Genomic DNA, 8,044 nt, shown 5'->3' with positions numbered 1-8,044 from the left:
ATGAAAAAATTTTCAAAGGCGAGTATGACTATATCCCGATACCAACGTTGATTAGTCTCTAATCTTGAGTCTCAAAAGTGTTTAAGGGCATATTTACTCACTATTTGCTTCATCCCCTTTTTAACATTTTCAGAGTCCGGGGGTTGTTATCCCCCATTTTACTACATTATCACGAGTCCCTCACTAGAGCGAGAGTCTGTTGTATAATGATATGATGATATGATGATATAATGATATGATGATACGATGATATGATATGTGCAAGGTCCCATGATGGGCCGGGTACGGTATACGTGTACCGACTTTATTCATAGGAGTCCCATAATAGCCGGGTACGGTATATGATAATGATATGTGATTTCATTCGTTAAGAATACCCAGATACGGTGACTTCTTGACTATTATGCTTGTCTACAGGAATCTACTTCGGTTATGATCTTCTTATTGTATTCATGCTTTATATACTCGGTACATCTCTAATGCGGCCCGCTCTTCGGGGGCTGCGTTTTTTTGCATGATAGTCTGGAACGCTACGCTTTGGTATCCGCCCGACAGGTGTCTATTCGCGTATCTTGGAGTGCTCCACTTTGTCCAAGACCTAGATTTTGATACCAGTCCTCTTGTTGTATATGTTTATCCGGGGCAGGGGGACACGACCAGTCATATGTTCTTGTTGATACTCTTAGGGTACGTAAACATATGTGTGGGTTGTGTGTATATATGTTGTCCAGCTGTGTTAGTATGACTTATGTTTTGGGACGTTCCCATTCGTAGTGGCAGCCTTGTCGGCTTGCGTATGTGTATGGTTGGGACGTTCCCATATATTATGATAGCCTTGGGAACATGTACGATGTTATGTTGGTAGTTGTGACTCCGGGATACGGGTTGTCTTGATATATATATATATATATATGCGACGGTTTGAGTCGACGTTTCTTATTTTTTATATATAAGTTCCTTATCATATAACTAGTGTGGGCCGATTATAGCTAACGAGTGTGTATACGAGTGTCGGCCCTCGGGCACTAGTCACTGCCCACGGGGTTGGGTCGTGACAGAAACAATAATCGAGAAGAGATAACATGGGAAGCGGAAGAAATTATGAAATCCAAGTACCCGCACTTATTTCAACCCTCGGAAGAGATCCAAGATAAGACATCAAGATCATGAGGTATGTATGTTTTCCCTTTTTATGCATTTGGGTCGTGTGTGGCCAAACTCTATTACTATTATGTTGTGGCCCTGTGAGGCATTGTTATTATGTTTGTTGTGACATGATGATGGTAGTGCCATATTATGGCAGGAGAAAGAAACTACGGCGAAATTTTTATAGAATCTGAGGACAACATTCGAGGACGAATGTTCTGAAGAGGGGAAGAAGGTTATACCTCGAAAAATTTTCCGTTGATGCACAGTGAATAGACTAACGAAGAGCACGAAGTGTACGGTATTTCGATAAGTAAGGAATGTCATTTGATGACCCTAATTAAGATTTCAAAGGCATTCGAGGTAAGAGGAGAATGTTTGCCAAGAGAAGGTAAGGCATACGAAGTGTATCGGAAAGGATTTACGAGTAGCAAGTTAATGATGATTATTGATGCTTTGGAGAAGAGTTATAACATCCCTTAGATTGTTAATGGGGTGATAAACAAGTGTTGAGAAGGTTCCATAAGGATTGGAGATCGAAGCGAGTCGGCGAATGAGTTCGGAAAACTGGAGCATTATACGGCCCAACATACTAGCCGTACATAAATTATCATGCCGTATGTTTAGCCATATAATCCCCGGATGGTCAGCACACTGGACCAAATCTACGGCCGGACATACGGTCGGTGAAATTTATACGGACCGTATGTTGGTCGTAGAAAATAGTCGGGAACGGACTTAGTGTTATTAATAAAGGGGTCCAAGTTATTTCATTTCATTCCCTTCCTACCCTTCTCTCTAGAACATTTCTCCACCTTCTCCCACAATAATTCTAGGGATATTAGTGAGCAACCTTCATTCGAACAAGAGAATCAAGTGTAAGAAACCCCATTAAAAGTTCATCAAGACAAAGGAATCCGAGTGAAGGTGAAACTAGGGTTTGCTCAAGTGGTGCTTCCACAAGGTTATTCTACATCATCTAAGGTAAGTTTATGGTATTTCCATGTTGTTTAAGGTATTGAGAAGTTGAAACACTTGGAGTTTGTAGAAGAATATAGAAAATGGGTCATGAATGTGGGAATAGTGCCATTTTTAGTAAGCTTGGATTAGTCATGATTCTTGATGTGTTGTGATTATGGTTATGTTATAAATGATGTTAAGAACATAGGATAGACATTGTATATGAATGAATGTAATCGTGTGCTAGGACCATGGATGGATGATTGGAGTGAATTGAGAAGTAAGGATAATGTAGGTGAATAAAGACTATTGTTATGATGTTGTGAATGTTATTGATGTTTGGGAGTTGATATATGATATGGAGGAAGTCGTATAAATAAAGGAGATGTTGTCAATTTTCTCCTTTAGTCATGTATGCTAAGCTATCGATTTTCTAATGATAGTATAACTCTAATGAAGGTAGAAACGTGAGCATTGAAGGAGAATGTGCAAGTGGCAGAATAGTTGAACGGAAATGTATGCAAGGCTAACCCTTCTTTCATAAGGCATTATTCCTTGGCCAAATATCTATTCTTCCATGAGCCTATGATGTCCTCCAAATGATTCTATCTTTAAAAGCTACTAGCTCGTGATTCACGATATGTTACGATTGTGTACTAAATTCATATATGATGAGTAATCCTCTGGGGATAGATGTAATGAACGACGATAGTAATGACGTCAAAGATGCTTATGAGCTCCTAAGTATATGTGTCTATGTATGATTATTATGTAACACCGAGCTTATATGGCCGGGTATGTTATGTATCGTGCGCACACCACTGCAGTTGGGTGCGGATAACCTTGAGCCTTGGAAGGGCCAGGTATGTATAATCACCGAGCCTCGTCATGGCCGGGTATGTGAAACACCGATCCTTCATGGTCGGGTATGCTATGAATATGAATAGGTAAATGAATTATGAATATAAATATGAATATTCTATGAATACGAAAATGGATACGAAATGTAATGAGTACGGATATGAATATGGATGTATGTACACAATCACGCATTAGAAATGGAAAGTCCCTATGAAAAGCAAGCAAGTGTTTATGACGATGGTTCTACTATCTCCCACCTTATGCTATTTCTTATGTTGCTTCTTATGCTTTTATAATGATGTTGATCATGATTTACATACTCAGTACATTCTTCGTACTGACGTCCTTTTGTTTGTGGACGCTGCATCACCCCGGCAGTGGCTAGAGAGCAGTTTCGATCATAGCTTTATTACTCAGGGACTACATAGCGGAGTTCTATTTCATTCGGAGCTACAGCATTTGGTATTTATACTTTTGTGTACATATTTATGGGCATGGCGGGGTCCTGTCCCGCCTATGTGATATCACATACTCTCCTTAGAGGCTCGTAGACATGTGTATATGGTTAGATGTATTTGGCCTCTTCGGCCTATATTTTGGATATCATTTTGTTAGCCTTGTCGGCTTATGTACATTGTTGTGGGCATAGTTGTCGATGATGATATAAACGAATTGTTGCCCAATGGAATTAGTATGAATAATGGATGGAAAATATGATTTAGCTATGTGGCTCACCTAGATGTAAATGTGAAAGTATGATAAGAGGTGCCTGGGTGGGTTAGCACTGGGTGCCCGTCGCGACCCTCCGGTTGGGTCGTGACAGTATCCTTGCGGAAATTTCGCCAAACATTGTGTGTATTCAAACGATTTTCACTCTTAGCATTAATTTTTTTACGGGGGTTGTTAGGAGTTTTATTATCCGAACGTCAATTCTCTTCTTACCTTCACACTCAATCAGCGACCGTAGTGAGCGGGCTCTCATTCGTTGACAAAGGACCAATTAAGAGATTTGTCCGAGAAATGCGAACCCTTTTAGATCCTCTTAACATTTGTTCTTTTCTAGCTCGGAGGTGAACTTTACTTTGAATTTACAAGCTCATTTTCCAATTCAAGTTGAGCCTCACAGGCTTCTTCCTTTTCTTTTAGAGTATTCATCCATTGCTTCTTTTGATTCTTTAACAGAGAGTTTTTCTCTTATTACTTCAGTAATTTAATTTTCAAAATCTGCAATGGATGCTCCCATATCATCTCTTTCAAGTTCCAACCCATTGATTTCCTCATATAAAGAACTTTTTTATTTAACAAGACTATGAAAAGCATCGATTAGAACATTTGCCAAGGACATCAACTTTATTTAAGGGTAATATTTTAAGTTCTTCTAAACTTCAAAGAAGTTTACCTCAGCATCTTCATCTTCAATATCCGAGTCTGATCTGTCCATGAGGGCACACGTTGATTCATTTTCAGAAGCCTCATTATCGTCCATTATGAACGCTTTGCTTTGGACGTTCCCATCTTTAGATCTGCCGAAGACATCCTTCCAGGCACTCTGTTTGTGAGAAGGACAAGTTCTTACAACGTGGCCAGGTTTCCCACACTTGAAACAGTAGCGTTGTTCTCTTGATTTTTCTGAGTTTTCTTTTCAAGACTGACTATTCCTTCAAGCTTTCTTTTTACGTCCTTGATTTAAACAGTCCAGGTCAGACTCCTCCTCACATGAGTTACTTTTAGCAGCTACCTTGTGGTTCAGACTCTCTTTTTCTTTCAACTTTCTCCTTTCTGGATCTTGCACGGGTTCGTCATTTTTTATCTTGAGAAGTTTGAACTTTATACTGAACTTGTCAAATCCATTGTGTGCACTTTTGAGAGCCTCCCAGATTTCCTTTTTTGTCTTACAAAAGGCAACTAAGTTGTATTGACCTGATCCAATACTTCAAAGAAGAATCCTTTTAGATTTTTTATCATTTTTGCAGGGTATAGCTATCTTGTGCAGGAGTAAGAAGGCCATCAAAGATAATGCCCCATAGCTAAGAAGGCCATCATAGATAATGTCCCATAGCTATGGGTCCTCAGCAGTGATAAATTCTTTCATTTTAGCCTTCCACCAGTCATAGTGTTCTGCACTGAATCTTGGTGGTTTTGAGAAACACTTACCCTTTGTTTGGTTTGACGAGCTAGCCATGAAGAGGATCCTTTCTAGGTGTTAACCGTTAGAAAGAACCTACTCCGATACCAATTGATACAATCTATGAGTCTACCAAGGACAATATGAAGAGACCTGGTTGAGTACCAATTCATGCAATGCAGTAAGTACAGAAGGAAAGATATTATCGTGAAAAACTCTTTGCTCAAGGGATTAGAAACCACAACCTACCCCAGTAGGATTTTTACTCCACTACACCAAGCAACTTCAGGTTACAACTCTATCGTAAGCTAGGAACTAACTCCTATAATCCCTCAACCCTTACAATAACGCTTATGTAACCTAGAAACTAACTCCTATAGTCCATTACCCTTATGATACCCGATTGCAAAGCAACCCACTTAGCTAACTCTAGCTAAGGACACTAACACACTTAGACTAATCCTAGCCTAATGTACCACTCGGCAAATTTTGAGGAAACACACTTCCAACAAGCACCCTCTCGAGACTTTTGATCTACCTACAAACAACTTCCTTCAAAGAGAAGAGTAGGTTTACAATTTTAAGCACAAACGAACAAAGACTCACAACAATATAAAGAACTTAGACTAAATCTTGTGTCTGGATCAGGTTCTTCAACTTGTAGGTGACTTTATTCTTAAGAGATCTTGAAAACTTGTGTCGGCAGCTTTGTACGATTTTGATTAGGTTTTCAAATCTACAAAATATGTTGCCATCATGTTGTATATATAGTGGGAGCATGTGGGATGAAAAGAGACACTCACAATTTTGACTCAAACCATGGGCCAACTCACTGATGTACTTGTGTGCGAGTGGCACGACTTACTGCTCTCTCGCCGACAATTGCAAGGTGCACGCAAGGCGAGATCCGGTCAGTCTCTATCTGGTTCTGAAATAGTTTGACAATCATCAAAACACAAATGCACTTGGACTTATCAATAAGATACTAAATGCGAAAAAGAAACTAACACATGTTGATATACTGAAAGTATGAATGACACATAATCAAAGTGCAGAAATGCTAATGCTAATATAAGTCTGAAGCATCACTGTAGCCAACATAGCTTAACATGAAAAGCTTGCGACTCTGTCTAACTGTTACTCTAGTCTATGAAGCCTCTAATGAAGTACTGAAAATACTAACTGTCTGTAAATACTAAAAGGCTGCAAAGTAATAATAATGCCCCGAAAGAACTGGGGCTCACCACATAGCTGGTACAAGAATCCTAGCGCTCTGAATCGTCAACCTGTAAATCGTTTCCTGCATCATGTGATGCAGGCCCAAGGCGAAAGAGACATCAGTACATTTGAATTGCACTACTATGTAAATCAAGTGAAAGAAAAAACTGTAAGTGGGGTGCTCGGGGAAAAGGTAGCCCAAATCAATAAACATGTAATAAGTTCTGAAACTAAAACTGTAACTGAAACTATAAGTACTCCATGTTCTGAATGAGAAACCACCTGTTTATCTAAGTAAATAATCTGCAGCCTCAAAATGATATATATATGTGCACAAGTTGCATCCTCTGGCCCAAGTATATGTATACATAACTGCGGCCTCAGCCCCAAAGATGCATAAAACATAAATTCTTTGCCTCAGGCCCAAATACATGTGTTCAACATTCAGGAATTTAAAATCAGGCGAGAATCATCTACACTTGATACATGATCTTTGCCGAAATCTTTGGACAACCTTTGAACCGAGACATATATTTCTTAGCGATTATGGAGTGTAAACATATTGAGTTTTCATGGCTGAGACTCATGGAATATCAAGGAGATGAAAGTCATACTATAATGCATAATACTGAAATACTGAATCATACTAGACTACATAATACTGGAACACTGAATAGAACTAGACTGAGACATGTATTCATGAACTGATTATGGAGTTTAAGGCATTAAATGTTCATAAGCAATCTGAGCATTACTATCCTAAGACATGAAATCATACAAACATGGCCTTGAGAGTCATACTGAAATATTAATATGAGATACTGAACATGAATTCATACTGAGACATAAAAGCATACCGAGATGTTGATATGCAGTACTGACTATTACTATACTAGCTGAGACATGAATTTATGAACTAATTATGAGAACTGAAACTTAACTAGTTTATAAACATGCTAAGTTTCTAGACTAAGACACATGGGTATAAAACACGAGTCTAATTAGATTACGTTCTAGGTTCACAACATTCGGAATGAAAGTAATGAACGAACTACAAAACTAGGGAATAGGATTACGCAACTATTCAAGGAGACTCGTTCGAACTATATTTACGAGGCAATTAAATAACGTTGTAAAAGAAACGTAGCACAAGGAGAACCATTAACATTCCCAACGTAGAAAGTTAGCCTCACATACCTTAACTTCCTACTTTTGAGTGTAGTACAATGTTTGTCAACCTTTTCAACTTTAATCTATAGCAACAGAAGTCAAAGGGATTCCATATTAGCAATAATATCCATGTTTTGTTCATCTAAGCATTTTATCAAACACATGGTGCGCATAAAGCTTGATAGCCCTTATTAATGGTGTATTTTTCACCCAATTTCCGTTCTCTTGCTTCTAGGTAATTCGACAATCTCAATTAGGTGTAATTAACATCATTCTTCATCACCCATATGATTACAACAATCTCAAGTCAACAATCCAAAACCCTAGCATAGTTCATATGATGCTCTTTATCAAACCCATTTACTATTCTCCCAAGAACTTATAAATTCATAACCATAAGTGATTAGGGAGTAGAAGCATTACCTTTTTGAAGTTCGATCCTCTTGAATTTGAGTTCTAGGGTTTCTCCGCTCAACAATGATGTTTCAATCGCAACTCTATCGATTTGAACGGTCTACTCAAGTTAGAAAGGGATTAGAGACTTGAAATCAACCTAGAATCATC

The sequence above is a fragment of the Lycium ferocissimum genome, chromosome 11 (genome assembly GCF_029784015.1).
Source record: "Lycium ferocissimum isolate CSIRO_LF1 chromosome 11, AGI_CSIRO_Lferr_CH_V1, whole genome shotgun sequence".
NCBI lineage: Eukaryota > Viridiplantae > Streptophyta > Magnoliopsida > Solanales > Solanaceae > Lycium > Lycium ferocissimum.
Note: the sequence above shows the minus strand (reverse complement) of the source record.